This window comes from Triturus cristatus, chromosome 7, assembly GCF_964204655.1.
Source record: "Triturus cristatus chromosome 7, aTriCri1.1, whole genome shotgun sequence".
Taxonomy (NCBI): domain Eukaryota; kingdom Metazoa; phylum Chordata; class Amphibia; order Caudata; family Salamandridae; genus Triturus; species Triturus cristatus.
In genome coordinates this window covers 783,917,894-783,936,248 of record NC_140590.1, presented here as the reverse complement: position 1 = coordinate 783,936,248, position 18,355 = coordinate 783,917,894, and positions in this window count along the sequence as shown.

Below are 18,355 nucleotides of genomic sequence, written 5' to 3'. Positions count from 1 at the left end.
ACTGCAAGAAGGTACTGAAGCATTCAAACAAAGCGGACGAGATCGAACACCCCATGGGCAAAGCCTTGTCCACAAAAATGGCGCCTTCGAACTGTATACCCAACAGTTGGTAGTCCTCTGGGTGCACCGGTAACGACCGGAAAGCCGACTTGATGTCACATTTCGCCATAAGGGCGCCCGCCCCCACCGTTGCCACCAACCACCGCGCCACATCCACTGAAAAGTAAGATACCGACGACAGTTCCGCCGCTATGTAATCATTGACCGATGCCTCCTCCGGCCATGACAGATGCTGAATCAAGCGAAACTGGCCTGGATCCTTCTTCGGCACCACTCCTATGGGAGAGATGATCAGGTCCCGTATAGGGGTCTCACGAAAAGGGCCTGCCATCCGCCCCTCCCGTACCTCTCTGCCCAGTTTTTCCCATACCACCGTCTTATGCGTATTGGCCGATTTCAGATTTTCGGCCCACCTGGCGATTCTCGGACCCTCGTACCCCAGCCGGAAACCCTCCTGAAAACCCTGCCGTAGTAGCCCCGCGTCTTCGTTTCGTGGATAAGACGCCATGAAGGGTTCCATTCAGTCCTGTTTAACTGGCGTACGCGCCCACGGGTGGGGCGGGTTGGAAAGGGGCGGGGCGCGAGCGGCAACCCGTTGGCCGTGTAAATCGTTTTGCCAAACTTCGCCCCTCCCATGGTCTGCTGGTACAGATCCGAGTCGATTTCCCCCCATTTCGCCTCCAGGTTCCAGGCCAAACGCGTCCTAAACTCCTCATCATAGTGCGACGACGCGTAACCCCCATACATGACCTGTGCCCGCCGGATCACGTCCATGTATTTAAAAAGGGCGACCGACCTATCCGGGTACTTTTCGCAGAATACACTGGCGAAAATCAAGAAACCCGCCGACCAATTTTCTACATTCAGTGGCACTCTCGGCCGCTTGGCCAACTCCTGTTCCTCCTCCTTAGACCCTTCCTTTGCCGTCAGCTCACGGTGCAGGAGCTTCAGGATATCCACGTACTCCCCTTTCCATATCTTCCCCTTGGTAGCCAACAACAAGTGTGCCCCCAAGGGTTTCGTAATGCCCATATACGGCAGTTTGCGCACCGGGACATCATGACTCTCCTTCCCCTCTTTACCATCCTTGTGAGTCCCCCCATCTATTTCTTCACCCGAGGATCCGCCCCCGCCTGTACCCGCCTCGTCTGGCCCCACCCCAGTGTCCCGCAAATACGTTCCTTTATTCAAACGCACCCCCGTCTCCTCCCGCCTTGCATCCGTGCCAACCGAGACCCTGTCCCGAGGGGCCCCGCCCGACCCGCTCCCCGCTCCTTTCCGTGCCTTACCTGGCGTCAAGGTCGGCGTCTGCACCGGATCCCGCCGCCTAACCAGTGGAGCAGGGGGGGCCGTCACTCTCTCTGTCTTGGGCCTCTGGTGCACATCCTGCAAGAAACTGGTAAGAGCACTACTCCGATCCCCCCAACCTGACCCTCCCCCCACCTTTTCTCCAGTATTTCCCCTTCCTCCACGCTCTCCTCATCGTAGTCCAACTGCTCGCCAACCTCCCCGGTGTCCCGCCCCCCCCCCATGTGTTCCTGCCATAGGCCGCCCTCCGGCCTGCTCAGCCCAGCCCGTTCCCTACATGTGCGTAGCAGCTCTCCTAAATCCACACTCTCCCTCCTCCGCTTTGTGTGTCGCTCTTCTGGGTCCCGATCTGAACTGACGGACCTCTGCCCCGTCCCCCGGTGGCCGCATCGACCCTTCGGGTGGGGCTGGCGGAGACTTACCGCCCCGCCTCCCGTATGACGCCACTGCCATCCCCTTGGTGGATTGGAGCCGCATGCTGCTCTCCCGAGCACCTCGCCACACTTCCCTGCCGAAAGAAATAGGTGGAGTCCAACATGCCGGGGTTAAAAATATCTCCCGCTCCGCCGCATCCCCCAGAGTCCCCCCAGGACCCCCCCTCCCGGTCCTGGACGAATTACCCCCGTGCCGCGAAGGTGCAGACCGCCAGGCCCTGAACTCCCCTCCACTGCCCAGAGAGCCCCACCCCCTCCCCCCAGCCACCTGCCCCCTCCTCCCCGTCACTCCACACCAGAGATTCCAGTTCCTGGCGGATCGCGCCGCCCCCCCGAGCCCCCCCTTTGTGCAACCCCCCCCGCCTCCTGCCCACCCGCCCCCTCCCCCACCCTGGGCTCCGCGGCCTGGCCTGCACCCCTGTGCTCTTAAACCCCCCGCGTGGACCCTCTGACCCCCCACAATCCCCCCTGCTCCGTCCCCCCCCTTCCCCTTCCTCAGAGCTATCGATTAGCTGAAGAGAGGACCCCCGTCGCTTCCAAGTGCTGTATCCCCCTCAGCACCTGCTTGTCCCCTGTCTGCATGGCCCCCCCGCTCCTTCCTTAAACTTCAAAGGGGGCCTCGGGACCGCGCCCTGCCTTCCCTCGCACCGACGTTTCAACTGCGCTGCTACTTGCACCTTGCGGCCACGCCCCCCCTCTGCTGCTACCCGCTTCACCATGCGCGGCGGCTCGCAGGCGAGTACCGCCACTGCAACGCCACTCGCTGCGCGTCTAGGGGGCCTCACCTTCGCCTCGGCCGCAGCACGTCTGTGAGGCCCGCGTCTTCAAGGAGGCGGATGGCCTCCAGCACCCGCGGATCCTCCAAGCGCACCATACCCTCCACAAATGCTCCTGTGCAGCCGCGTCCATTGCAAACCCCCCGCTGCCACCAATGTCTCGCCCGCTATCCCGAATGGATGCCGAGACGCGATCAACCAGACACAGACCCAACAAAGCGACTAGCCCAGTGACAAAGCAACAAGCCCAGTGTGTACCCTGCAAACCGGCTGTCGTGTCACAACCACCAAAATGGTGGCTCGTGACATAAGATGGCGGTTATAAAGATCCCCAGCCCAAAACCAGCCCAACTCTAGCCCAAAGGACCCCAACCAGCCCACTGAGCTCCGGCCACCCCCCCCCCCCACCCCCCCCCCAAGCCCTAATTTCACATTCTTGTGGTTAATGATGCCTTTTGCAAGTATTTTATGGGGTGTTAACGTTGGCCCATTAGCACAGAGGTGTTGGCATTTGCATTGGAAGGGCTATCTCTGCCCTCTCATCTGTTGGTTGTTTAACCCCTGATTGTCTACAAAACAATAAGGAGAAAGATAGGAACAAAATTTTATTTAGCATTTCACGGCTGATTTGTTTTTTTTCAACCACTGGCATGTTGCATGATGTTGCTTGTAGTTTTGCTTTTAACAGTGTCATGTTTCATCATGGACTCAATACCCCATCATTCAATATGCTTTTGGATAAAATGTCAGAATTGGCCACTTCTCAGCAAGGTTTTAAACTATTACAAAGTTGACTACTCCATTTTAAAAGGTGCCTATTTCACACATAAATACTTCACGCATAAATACAAAAGTAAACACATATTCTGTGACGGTTCACTCTTTCACTCACATTGTGCATTAAAACAAGCATTGGCAATCTGAATACATTTTTCTTATGTGTACCAAGCTTCAAAAAACAATAAAGGTACAACATGTATAGCAGCGGTGCAACCTTCCATAACACAAGTCAAGGACAGATGGCAGAAGAAACAGAACATGATTCTCTCACACTTACAGGACAGGTACAACACAGATACAATACTTTGCCACTGGATTCAAGCTAGCCTGGCTGATGAGGGAAGTTACCCCGAAACCGGTCCCAGTATGCTTGTTTCCGGTTCAGGGAAGACCTGGCTTGGCAGTTTGGGCTGGACTGTTCCCATGAGGCACAAGGTCAAGACTGATTTGCATATAACTGGGTCTGAACTGAGGTGGCAAAGTGAGCTAAAGAACAATGATGGATTCAACCCAGATCTGTGACTGGGGGTGAGTATCTGAAAAGTTTCGGTGCTCCATCCATCAGCTCCTTGTGTTTGCTTTGTTCGCCCTAAGTTGGCAGGGAATGCCCAGATGTGGGTCCCTTGCTCACATTGCCACTGGATTCAAGCTAGCCTGGCTGATGCGGGGTGTTACCCCAAAACTGGTCCCAGGATGCTTGTTTTCGGTTCAGGGAAGACCCTGCTTGGCAGTTCGGGCTGGACTGTTTCCATGAGGCACAGGGTCAAGACGGATGTGCATATAGCTGGGTCTTAACTGCGGTGGCGAAGTGAGCTAAAGAACGATGATGGATTCAACCCAGATCTGTGACAGGGGGTGAGTGTCTGAAAAGTTTCAGTGCTCCGTCCATCATCTCCTTGTGTTTATAACACAGATAGCTAACACAATAACAAGGGAGTGAGAGGAGTTAAAGACTTGTGCGATCTTCATAAATGTATGAGAAGTACAAAACTCCTGGAAGAAACAGCCAAACCTCTTATAGAATTTAAATACATTAGTGTACTCTTATAGGATGATGAACGCTCACCTACCTAGTGTGGTATGCTTCATTAATGGGTTCCATATCCTTCACTGGGAGACATTCAAGAGCACTACTGTTCGCCAGTCTCCTAGTTATGGGTTCCCTAGTTTGGGTGCACCTATGTGACTTATGTCAACATTTATGTTCTGCCTTTGATAAACTATTATACCTATATTAAAATTGTATATGGGTGAGCTAAACATTTTTTTACTTGCTTCTCCTCGCCATAAGATTAAAAACAGGAGGACCTAGGAATGGACCATATTTCCGGGCCAGGGCATGAAATTCCGCTCTGCGTGCGGAGTTTGCCCCACTCTGCACTCCGCGTACTTCCGAAAAACTCTGCGGAGTGAAGTTTTTTCCTTGCTCGCCAACATTAACTTGGCAAGCACGAGCGAGAAAAATCTTACTCCAGACCACAGAGAATTCTCAATGCAGGAAGTCGTGGATGGTCCCTACCGCTCGCATTGAAAAACCTTCCACTCGCTTTGAGGAAGCTGCCGCTTGAGTAGAACATCTACTCGAGCAACAGAAAGAAGCAGCGCCCTATTATCCCCATGGAATATAAGTATCTCACATAAAATATTGTGTAACATTCCCTGCTTCATAGCGCATGTCACCAACCTCAGACAGTGCGTGGGTGGGGGCAGGGGGCATTTGGGCCACTTACCTCCGTCCTTACAACGTTCTATTGGTGAGGCTGTCAACTCATGCAGCATTTGTCACATGGTGAGTCACTGTAATTGTAGCCTGTGCTAAACAAGTGATGCCCACAGAGCCAACCACACTTGCAGCTGAGTGGGTGTGGGAAGTGGGAGTGCATAGGCCTTGAGACTGCAAATCACGTACAAAACAGCAAAGCATCTCCTCCTTTGCTACCTGTGCCAATAGGGCAGTGGTAGTAAGGTGGTGATGGCTGGGTGCCATAATTCTGAGCAGCCCTGGCTTTGTGGCATCCTGTTTGGAAAAGCAGCAAGTGGGGGATGAGGAGAACAGCTCTTATTTCATACTGGGTCTACTACTCTACTGCAAGTGTCACTGACTGTCCTTTTTTTATAGCTGAGGTACATACTTTTAAAGGTTTATTTTGCAGTAATTCACTTTAGCACTTTAGGGGCATATTATCAAGAAACGGCGCTAAACTTATCACCGCTTTAGCGGCAGAAAACTGCCGCTAAAGCGGCGATAATGGGCTTGATAATATGCCCTTGAGAATTCCGATAGAAGCCCATGTTCTGGAGTCAACATGGACTTCTATTGGAATTCTCTGCGGCATATTACCAAGCCCATTATCGCCGCTTTAGCTGCAGTTTTCTGCCGCTAAAACTGTGATAATTTTAACGTCGTGCTTGATAATATGCCCCTTAGTTTCTATCTCTGCACTGAGTGGTCTTTACTTGAATTAGTGAACTGCAATATTGCTGCATTAACAGTTAGATTAATGATTGAAGAGACAAGTCAGTTGTCTTGTTTCTCGTATATAAGAGTGATTTTTAGAGCTGGAGAAAAATTATGGTCTTTCACACCATACATAAAAGAGATTGTTGTACAGTGCACATCCTGAACTGAATTAGTTAAAGGTTCTTTTAAATGTGATGATCAGCAGCAGTGAAAGTTTTACTTTCTCACAGAACTGGGGCAATTTAGCAGTAGCAAAGCAAGCTTCCCTCGTCATAGAAGGCGATATATGGAGTCTTCCAGTTCTCGAAGAGCGGATCCAGCAGGGCAGACTAGGACTAGCTTTCATTGGTCACAGAATATGTACAGTTAGGCATGAGTGATATGTAGTTTACGGACAGATCTCTGTAGTGGGTCTAAAGTTAGGAAGGTGAACGTATAGGTGGATGGGTTAGTAAATATGCGAGTTCTGACTCCATTCGTGCTGAAGTGAGATTCCAAGTCAGCATCCTGAAAGTCCTGCTGGTTGCTGCGTCGTTGGTATTCGCACACCGGGCACTGTGCCATCCCAGGTTCGGCACCGCACCTGCTCCAAATGTCGAGGGCCTCCAGCGGGCAATTGCCTAGAAAGGATTTGCCACAGAATGCCCCTTCTCTTCCGCGCTTTGCCAGGATCTTCGACAATACTGAGCGTCTCTCCAAATATTGTGTCGTGATTGAAATTGAACTTGAATTTATAAAGCGCTTACTACTCCTGACGAGGAGTTGTAGCGCTTCCCCATTCCTCTTTTCTGACCTTTACCTCTCTTCTCCTTGCAGGGTAGCCTTCGCCTCACCCTTTGGCAGTGTATCCCCGTTTCTCATTGTTGGGGTATATATTACCTCTCTCCTGTGATCTCGGTGACTTTCCCTCCATGCCCTCTTGGAAGATACTCTCTCGCTCGCCGGCCTGTTTGCTGGGCCTTCCGTCCCCTGGTGCCGAGGCTCTCCCCTCGGCCTCAGGGAGCCGGCGCCAGCCGTTACACAGGCATGGCGGCGGTGACAGCGGCGCGCGCTCGACTAACGACCGTTTAGAGCTGTCAGCCCGCGAGCCGCCTCCCGCCATTTACAGCTCCCTTATCAGCCGAGCTTGTCGTGCGGCCTCGACTCTTGCAGGCTGATCGCTTTGGAACCTCTGTACCTCTTTAATTACTGAATTTAGCAGCAGCTAAAGCACTTGATCACCGAACTTTCCTTCTTGATGCAGCAGTGAGCGTCGTGCATAAAACACCCACTGCTCTCCAGTGTGAGCTCCTGGTGTACTGGCGTGGCCTGTGCTTGCTACCGGCTTGTGTGTTCGGTACCAGTAGCGCAGTCTGGCAGAGCATAGAGGACTCAACTCTAGGCAAACTGGGCGATCTCATGTCAGCCAGGGGGATTGTAGGGAGGAGGTCCGCTCTGAGTGATACGCCAGGCCCAACCATCCGAAGGGCTGGTAGTTGGGTCTATTCAGCCATCAGTAGGATGCTCTAGAAGGCCAGTAGGACTGGGCAGGAGTCAGTTACATACGAGGGTCAGCTGCATGACCTTTAGCTGCTGCCCACAACACAGCACATGCGTGTTGAGCGTAAGGGTATATCTTAGAATAGTATAGACACTACTGCCCAGCTTCCTGTCTTGGGCATCTCACACCAGTCCCCTCATGTTCAGCTTCAACCAGGCCTTGAGAAGAGGTTCAGTTACAGATCCTGGCACCCGAGCAGCTGCTGGACTTGCCTTCACTTTCAGGTGGTCTCTACCTTGGGTTTTTAATATCAAATGAAGATCGTGCCCTTATGGGACAAGTCTTCTGAGAGGGGTAGATAGAAGTGTGGTCATTCTACCTGCCACTACCATCCTTCAGCTTCAACAGCAAAATTCTAGTATACGCTGACCTCATTCTACAAGTTGCATGTGCAATGCCTGCAACTGGTTGAGGTAGCCACATCATACGCACAATGCGGTAATATCACATTATACGCAGCAATCACACCCATCCCCCAACCCTGAGCAAACAAAAATAAATCTAAAACTGCGAAGGAACAGAGTGCATGAAATGAAGTAACTAAAGAAAGATCTTGTTCATGTTTCCATTACGGATAAAAAACACTCATTACAATGTTTACAAATCATCTCAGTTTTCCTTGTAGAAAACGGTAGCACGTAAAATCTAAATGTGAAAATAAAGTCATAAAAAATAGACTGGCAAAAATGAAGACTAAAATATCGACACACACCTACACTCACTGTGAAAGACATGTCCTTTTATATGCCATAAATGGACTTCGAATGGTTATTTAACAGACACATTGAATAAGGGAGTATACAATTTGGCAGCATTTGGGAATTTTTATCATACCCTGCATTTTATAGATTCACGTGTTTGCATAATCTGTATTGTACAGTCTACATTTTGGATTCCTCACATTAGCCTATGTTTTTTATAACAACACTTTCACATAAATCAACGAAAAATGTACTTTTGATGCCTAGTGCTTGCTATCACTAATTACCCCTTAATTTAACAATCGTTTAACATGATAGACAATGTTACTTCTTCTGCTGCGGTGTGCGGTACTACTAACTTGTAACAAAACTCTCATCAATGCCATCTTCGTAGTCGTTGAACATCTTTTGGAACACATTAGTATATGATGTCCAAGTAGTCTATTCCAGGATTAGGTACATGCTTTATACCCCAAAACTTTTGTCTGTTCTTGTTTGGGTGGAACATCCATGCTCCATTCAGGAAGCCTAAAGTTTGTGTCCTGGGGTCAGGGGGACATTTTAATGACACAGATGAGTTTTTAATTTCACAACCCCACAAATATGTATCCATCACATGCATGTTTTTCACATGCTGCATGTTTTATGCTTCCAGTTCTCTCTTTAATTGTTTGTGCTTTCTCTCCCCGTAGAGTGCGATCTGACAGACCTTTCTGGTAATGAACCCTGGACACAATTTAAAAATTGGGGTACCTGGCTGCTAAAGGACAAATCAGAGATGATTCATGGCACATTATATGGTGGCTCGGTTGTGCCATAACTTTCCAACAATAGCCCGATGCTACTGTAACCCTTCCAGGTTGGTTGTATGCGTTACTATAACAAATGGTAATCTCATTGAAATAAGTCACTGGCTCCGGTGGTGTAGAGTGATTTCTGCTGGGACATGTGGCATGTGAGTTCCGAGAGGAATCAAAAACATTGTCTGAAATGAGATATTGTACATGTTCCTCTTGTTTAAACACACACCTCGAATGCCTATTAACTCCTGCAGAATACTCATTTGAACCCTCGTCCCATACATCAGACTGTACCTACAAATTGTAAATAGCACTAAATTCACTGCCGTCATTGCCTTCAGCAAGGTATTATCGTATCACTTTGTGGCCCCACAGGAATTATTTAACCACTTTATGAAGAATGACATGCTCTGGTGACGTCATTTGTTTTTTTCTGTGGCTTCAATGGATGCATATCCGGATTAATTGCAGTTTCCCAACCTTATTTAATCTTTTTTGGTACAAAATTACCTTTTCTTTTACATTATATTTCCTTCCAAAGCGTCAGGCTTCAATCCATGTGAGATTTACAGGAGACATATGTCAGTGACTGACCCTCATCCAGCCTGCCTCTGGTGTGTGGCCACGGGGCTTGGCCCAGCATCTTACGACCTCTGCCAGAAGATGCACAAAAGGGCCTTAAGAGGGCGGCAGTTGAAGCTTGTGTTGGATTCATTGACTCCTTCTGCTGTGCACTCAAGGTTGAAGATCTTAGATCTTGTGTCAGATGGAGATCAATCTCGAGATTTAGGTCTCTTTCTCATTGTCACAAGAGGCCCACGAAGGAGCACACAGGTGATCACAAGAAGAGACAAGAGCCTGACTCTTCATCCTCCTCTTCAGAGCCAGTACCAGTTCTGAAGCTTGTCCAGCAGCTGCGCTTTTCAGCTGCTAGTGGATCTGCAGAACAGGTTGAAGCACTTACTAAAGTTAGGTTGAAAAATGATGCCTGGCCTCCCACTGATGGCTTCCAGGGAGGTTGAGGCATCAGTGCTGGCATCGTCTGGCTTCATGTTGTATTCGGTCACAACTTTACCTCTGAGGATAAGGCTTTGATAGCTTAAGTCAGTCACAAAACCATCATTCCCAAAACTGTCCTCATGCCAATTCAGACTCAGCAGTCAGTGTAATATGCAAAGCAGTGCAGTGCTGTGGGAACTCTTCCACTGAGGAACACATCGACTTTGCCAAGCAGAGACCAACAGAGTTATTAAAGGGGAAGGGCTTTCCGAGCATTCCAGAGGGGACCCCAGGATCTGCGTGCAATAGAATGCAAGAACCTTTCGGCTCCAATTCCAATGCTTTAGAATTTCCTAACCCTGCTCTGGGGGACTCCGATTCTTCTTATGGCGATGACGTTCTTCCTCTCCTAGATTCATATACTTCTTTGCTTGCAGACCTCTACAAAGTATGTGGCGTGATTGCATCTGTGAAGACTGAGCCGCCAGATCCTGGGGTCCAGCTCTGACTGAGTAGCCTTACACTGCAGAGGTAGTGAGGAAGGGGGCTGAAACACCTAATATTGACCTTTATATGCGACAGCGGAGCTCCTGACGATTAAACATGCACTGTAGGGGATATGGCCTTTTAAGGGGGCATTGATTGATCAGGTAAAAGAGCCATTGCTGAAACCCTTGTCTGCTCCTTAGGAAACAGATATATATAACACCAAGAATAAGACAAACTTTGAGTCAGATTTATCAACAGTTTTTGCTGCTGCAAAGACACCAAAAGTGACACAAAGTGGCGCAAAGTGATGATTTAGGATTTAAATTCCAGCAACAAACTTGTTTTGCACAGGAAACTTGCCTAAAAATAGCATAGTGCTACTTTGCGCTACTCTGACCTTCTTTGCATCCAGAGACATCACATGGCGCAGGGGCATTACGAAGGCCCCCCACTGCAGCAGCGTAAGCAGGAGGTGGCTGCCAATGAGCAGCTCTGAATAATATAAAACCTTTAAATTTTTGTTTACAGCCTCTTTGACTGCTGCTCTCCAAACAGAAGAGCATACATATCACTGTGAGAAGATAAAATGATGGGGCTGAGGGTTGTGGCAGCAAATGGAATGAGAGCATGAATAAAGGGGAATGAGGGGGGTGACAGAAGGATGGCTTGAAGGGAATGGGTAGATAGAAAGGTGAATTGCTGGAGTGATGGATGGATGGGGAAAACACAAAAACAAGGAATGAGAGAATGAAGGAGGGAAAGAAGGAACAATGCTGAAAGAAAGACAGAGGTAAGGAAGGAAATGCATAGTTCCCTCAGGGGTGCAATCCCCTGAATGACTACCCGGCTCAATTGCTCACTCAGTGCCATTGTTAGTATGGTTTAAAGTGAAGCGGGGTATTATTCTGGCTACTCCCTAAGTGACACATGAGCATTCCCATGTAATCACCCATGGGTTTTGATGCAAAGACATATCTACTAACATTTGCAGACAGGACTTTGCACCAGAAGATTATGTCTCCTTGAGGCAGGTGCAAAGAAGGAGAAAAGTTTTAAGTTTTTTAACTTTGCATGTGTGCTGTACTGCACAGCACACATACAACGTGGGGGAAGGTTAAAAGTCTAGGGATAATATTTTGTATTGCAAGGATATCGTTCCAGTGGAAAACCTATGCTAGATTCATGCGGACACTTTTACACTGTGGCGCAAAGGTGTGTGCCTGGCCCAATGCAGTCAGAAAGTAAGCCAAAACTTGAAAAGATAGCAGTAGTGTCATATCTTGGTAGATATGGTGCTGCCCACCCCTCTCCCTTTCACACAAACACGTTTGCGGTGCTGCATTGCGTTAAAAATAGTGAGCTTGACCTCATGTATCTAGTTCTGTTTGAGTGAGTTTCCCTGGAGGATTCAACGGGAAATTAGCTTTCTCTGGAAGGAATGTTCACTCTTCATTATGCCTTTACCCTCGTTCTCTAATGCAGATGATAGCTCAGAAAATCTGAATTCGTAAGGCTTAGGTAATGATGATCGTCTTGGATTGTGCTTTTTGCACTTGGCATGTGGGTCTTTTTCTGCTGAGTATAGTCCTATCAGTGCCCTTCCTCTCAGAGAGGGCTAACTCTTTCAGGAAGGGAGTGCTTCTTTCCATACTGATTTCAAGACACTCTACCACAAATGTACTATTTTTTAAAAATGTGCTATGTTGCATGAAACAGTGAGAGCAGAACAGCACCATACCTATAAAGATATTCCACTACTGCTGTCTGTTGTAATGATCCTATGTCTCGTGCTGGACTTGTGCAATCTTTAGACATGGACTCCGACATATGTCAGATTCCATGTGTGTGTTTGAAAGTGAACGTTCTCAGTTATGTCAGTTGTCTTCCATCCAAATAGGGAGTATCGCTGTTTCCTGCTGTTCTTAGACTAAATCTTCTAGTTGAATCTTACCTGTCGGTGTGTGACCCGTTCTTACTGTACCACGATTCTTGGTAACAAGGATAGGATTGGAGTCCACAGGTGCAGATCCTGGTGAAGCATGGCATAGTATTTGCTTAGGTTTTATTGGGACCATGGATGAGTTACAAACAGGAAACAGATTTGCGGTTGTGGTCATAGGTCTTTTTTACCAAGTAGTTGTGTGTGAAGTTCTTGAAAGAAATTACCACAGAGGCCACTATCCACAGCTTGAACAAAATATTTTTAGAAGACGGTGTCCCATCTGTGCTCATAACTGACGATGGCACTCAGTTGTCTCTTCTTGTAAGATGAAGAAGATCTTGTCAGGGTGTGGCATTACCCAACATCATACTGCGGTTTATAACCGACAAGGAAATGGCTTAGTCGAAAGGGCCCTTGTAAAAGGAGTCATACATATAGCGAGCGCGAGCAGATAAGATGTGAATAAAATGGTGGAGGAAATTATGTGGGCCAATCGCACCAGAGTTCAAGGGATTAGCAAGAAATCACCTTTTGAGCTTATGAGGGGGAGTGAAGGAGTGGGTGTCAAATGGAGGGAGCTGTGGTGTCAAAGGAGGGAAAGATATTCTGATTTTTGATGATGTCAATAAAATTGGCAACTGGGTCAAGATCCGGGTAGGAAGATTATCGAGGGAGTTGTCCAAATTTAGAGTGTGGTACAGGGTCAAGCAGGTATTTCATTATTATGTTCTTTTAGAGAATGGTGAAAGGTGGAATCGTCGCAGGATTGCTTTATACCAGAACGGTGGTGACTGTCCCGTTGAAAAGAGTGAGGGATGCCGTGGCTATATGTTTATGCGTAATCTTGACGTTGAAAGGAAACAGGAATGCCTGCAATTCTCAGACAGTTGGTGGAGATTTTTCCTGTGGTTCTAAGACAGTGAGTGAAGATGGTTCTCTGAGTGAGTGTGTGAGCCAGGGGTGAGCAGGAGTATGAGGGTTTGCAGATCCCCAGAGTATTTGAAGTATTTTGTTTAGTAACAATCTCTTTGTTAGGATTGGGGTGTCATACTTCTACCTTCTATGTTCTGTTTATTATGTAACATTTTAATTACACTGTTTCAAGGAAAAAATGATGTCGCAAACTTCTATTTTTGTAATCTCATGATAATCTTCCAACTTTATTCTTATTTATATACAATCTTCTTTTAGCAATGTTATGTTATGCTGCATTTCTATGTTTGTTGTTTATGCTATATGGAAGGGAAGGCGATGTGTTGTAATGAGCCTATGTCTCGTGTTGGACTCGTGTAATCTCTAGTCATCGAATCTGACGTGTCAGTTTCCATGTGTGTGTTTGAAAGCAAACGTTCTCGATGATGTCAGTTGTCTTCTGGCCAACCAGAGAGTGTTCCGTTTCCAGCTGTTCTCAGAATAAACCTTCTAGTTGAATCTCACCTGTTGGTGCGTGGCCCGCTCTTCCTTTACCACGCTGTCACAGAGTAACTTTATTTCTGCGCAGTTCGCCCTCCTCCTACTTTGAAGGATGAGGAGAAATGTCATAGGTTGCTCCATAGGAGGCCTCAGTTTTCTATATTAAGAGGACATCTGCTTGTTGTAAGGATGGAAACTTGTTTGTCTCCTCTCAAAAGTCGAAGGCGACCTCAGCCTTTGGGAAATTGATGATTTCTCGATTGATCTTGTTGGGAAGCACTGATAATGCGAGTGAGCTGGAACGCTTCCGCCTGGGGCCGTCTTTCAGGCTCATTCCATAAGGGACATGGCTGAGACTTTGGCTCTGTTAACGGCTTTTCCGGTGCAGTCTATGTGCAATGCTGGTTCCAAGTTTGCTCAACACTTTCTAGAAACTTTCTTGCTTAGAAATTGGAACTCGTGCACAGTCTCAATTTGGAAAGGCAGTCTTCTTTATTCTAGCATTGTCCTCTCCTCATCCTTCCACCTTTGTCTCCAGGGTTTAGCTTTAGGAATATTCAGGTGAACATTTTCAGAATGTTCTTTCAGGTGTATATGATCACTGACACCCGTTACTCACGCCCTCCCATCTTCCTGGCCTGAGGTCACGTTCTTGATTCATTTTTGTGCTTCATTCGTTTCTATGTTTGTATTTCACTGGGAGCGTGTAACATGGACGGAACTGATGTCACCAGCGTACATTGGCCTTTGTAAGGCAACCAGCACATCACTTCCGGTGGAGTCACGAGGCTCCACTGCCAATGCTCTGCTGAACTCAGTGATGGTGAATGCTAAGTAACAATGTCCATGTCCAGCCTGGCACCTGGGGAGGGGGGGGGGGGGTAGGGGGGGAGGAGGTCATGTGAGTGAACAGTGGGACTAAGCCTATCCTTCAGGAAATGGCCAAAGCTAAGTACCACCTTGCAGGTGTTCACCCAATCCACACAGCTCACCTCGGCCACTGTGAGAAGTTGTCCATGGATACTACAATGGCATTTCCGCACATTACTGAAAGGAGCCATGTATGTCTATAGGTTAATCTGTGGCCTTTGGCCTTGGTTCCGGGGTTTTTATACTTTGTTCCTGGGGTGAATGATGCTCGTTTATTAATTGTACCATCAGCATCCCGATCCAAGCTCAGTGACAGCTGCTCTGTGTGGTTTTATGAAGCAGGAACAGAGGCTCTAAGCTGCCTGGGAGTGGGACCTCTTTCGCCCTTCATTTTCTGAAGGGTGACCGGAAGCCCGGGACAGCTGACAGGTGCCCAGGTACCCTGTTCATAAATGAAAATAGAGCCATGAGCTGCCCTGGTCCTCCAGCGGCCACAGTCATCTGTCCCAGGCCTCCTCCTCTCTGCACCATAACGTTTCTTTAATGTTAATGTGTTTCAGCGAACATACCACACTGTGAATATTGCAAGTGACAGAGCAGTTCTGTGACAATGAAAAATAAGTTATCTGTGACTTGCAATGCCCTTTTTAATGTCATTCATTGTCTCGCGGGTGAGTGTTCTTCTGGCTAAAAAAAAAGGACTCGCTGAAGGTGGTTCTAACAACAGGGGTGGTGACTCTGAAAGAAGGATACTCTGTAGTATTATTGTCCACATAAATGTCAATGTTGTGATTTAGCCCAAATATATGCTAGCTACATGTAAAGTAGTTTGGGGCACATTTATGTAGCTTTCACACAGCGCAGCGATGTGCGTGAGAGAGAAAGGGCAGCAATGCGCTGTATTTAACACAATATGATGCTTTCCTGTCCTGTCCTTGCGTGGGGGCCTTTTGGCTGCCTAGCGCCAACGCAGGCACCCTTGCACCAGGGTGCAAGTTTGTCTGTGTTGTAAGCAGGCTTCTTTTTGTGCAAGAAGGGACATCTTCCTGCACAAAAAGAATCCCCTGAGGCATTTTACTCTATGTGTGCTGCACAATGCAGCACACAGAAAGAGGAAGTAACAAGGAGAAATAAAGATATTTCTCCTCGTTAGGCCTAACCTGGGAAGGCGTAGCATTTTGATGCATTCCCATGATGGTAAGTCTGGGAATGTGCCAAAATCCATGAGTGGATGCGTGGGAACCAGTCGCTGCCCATACAGATAAGAGCGGTGGGGCCGGGTGAGTGGGAAATTTCGACAGACGATGATGAGGGAAAATTAAATATTTATTTTTCACTCATCATCGTCCATCGAAATCCCCCCTACCCCCCACCAGGCCCCACCGCTCTTAGCTGCACGGGTCGCGGCTGGTGGGAACACCCACGCTCCACCCATGGAATGCTTCCCTGAGGCAAAGTAACGTAACAAAGCGATTTGAGCTTCATTGCATTACTCTGCATTTATCAAGTTGCGCAAGGTGGCCTTGCGTGACTTAATAAACCAAACTTAGGAGTTGCGTTGCTCAGGCGCCTTGTTGCGTGGTGCATGAGCGACTCAAATCCTACATAAATATGCCCCCTAATGTGCTTTGCATGGAGAGCAGTCCCATGTTCCCAAAAGGTCACCCTGATTCAATAGATATGTGCCCTGCAATGGGTTTCCTCACTTACATTGTAGCAGTCCCCATGCAAACGAAGGAATCCCTATTTCTGTGCACATGCTCCAGTGCAAGGTCAAAAAAGGCAGGGGATATAATGTTAAAATACCCGATATAGGACACCCAGTGGGTAGCACAAATGCACTCATCAACCAGGCACCCTTACCCATAGACGTGAAATCCCACGTGGTGCTATTGTAGACCTCACCACTTTACCCACTGTGGGGCAGTTCATCCACTAACTTCTTCCAAAATGGAGGCCATGATGCACGGAAACTGACAGTGCTGCTGGGGATGCGTTATCATGGCCTGTGGTTACATACACTGCACTCACCTGGAGCGCTGTGAATGTCCGCTGCACCATCCATGGCGGAGGCACTCACTGGCACGGTCAATACCTACATAAGGGAATGTGATTGTTTGTGAATAGGACGCATGGCTCTGCAGTGTGCGTGGTGCATCTGATTTGGGTGCATAAATATGCATGACCTAGGCTAGTCTGCAATATGGCCCCTCGCTATTCATTTGGCAACTAATCTGTTGTGAGACTTATAGTCAGTTTGCTTCCATGAAATTAACTGGAGAAACACACATGAATACAATGATCTGTAAAAGGCAATCAAAGGCATGGAACTGTGGTCTCCAGGTGATATGAGTGACGTACCATCCCTCCAAATGACGTAAGTCTAGAACTCACGACGGGATTGGGTAGACCTGAAGAGCAGCTGTGGAAGTTCTGAATGACGCAGCAGCCAGCTCGCCCTCTAGCACTGACGTCGCCTGCCTCTCCGCTTTAGCAGATGCCATTAATTATCACACTGTTCAAGCTGAGACAGGCTCTGCTTATTCTTGTCAAGTCTTGGATCTCTCGGGGGAGGCATTCACGCGATTTCAGTGTGGTTGGCAGTCAAAAGTATTTAGTCTGTGTTGTGCGTGTGTGGGGGGCTTGCTTCCCTAGACAGCTGTCTCTGAAGATGCTCCTCGTCAGGTGCGGGGCACGGATTCAGTGACTGGTGAATGCACGCTGGCTGAGATGCGCCCGGCGCCCCCAGGCACAGGCGACTGCCCGGAGTCCACCTGACTGCTGCCCCTTCTGTCCCACTGAGCATCGACCCAAAGAAGGCGGGTTGTGCTAAAGTCTTCCTGCACCGCCACGAGTTGTGGTGCTCTGGCATTCCCGCTGACTGATGGGTGCTGTCACTTGCCATGTTATGAATGTTCTTGTACAGCATAAAATAATTAGCATCTCTGGGCCAATGCTGCTATCTGATGCGCGGTTAACTGCTCTTCTTCTTCTTCCGAGGGTCTGATTCGATGGGAAGTGCTTCAAGGGGGCTGCAGGCTGGAATGGAGGCGCATTGGGAGAGCGGTGGCCTTGTTGGTCCCTGGAAGTCACTAGTAGATGGTGCTGAGGTGTCCAGGCTGGGCTGTGTGTAGCAATTGTATAGCAGAAGGTACTGCAGGAGCCATTGCGGCGCTGTGAAACCAGGTACCACATTTGAACCTGGAGATAGAATAAGTGAGAAAATGTATGTTTAGATCTTTGGAGGGCTTTTGTGGAGGATGTCCTGTGGTTAGGGAATAACATAGCACAATTGTTATGTGGGAAGAATTAGGTGTTGCGTGTGGAGCAACATACAACACCTAAGAAAAACATAGGTCCCGTTTATTTATCTAGAGACACATTTTGTATGAGTCCATGCCAAATAGGGGTAGGCACATCTAAACCTTTGCATGTACCTTTCACAGCAGAGTTGTTTTTGTAATACCTGTTGACCACCAATCTTTATTCGATCATTTAAATAAAAGTGAATCCACCATCCACTCTTTGTGAGATAAACATAAATATTGCCTTAGACCTCAGTGGAAGTCACTGCCCTTTCTAATTGACTTTCACAACTGGAAATTTTCCCAACAATGCTGAAGTGTGCAGGGTTTGTATGATCCATGTACGGTTGCATTTCCGTTGTTCACAGCTGCGTTGGCTGGTGTCTAAGGCTCTAAGATCTTTGAACAAAATATTTTGTACTGAATTGGGAGCATTTACTACTGAAGTAATTTCCTTGGTACTTGCAGAGGGTACTG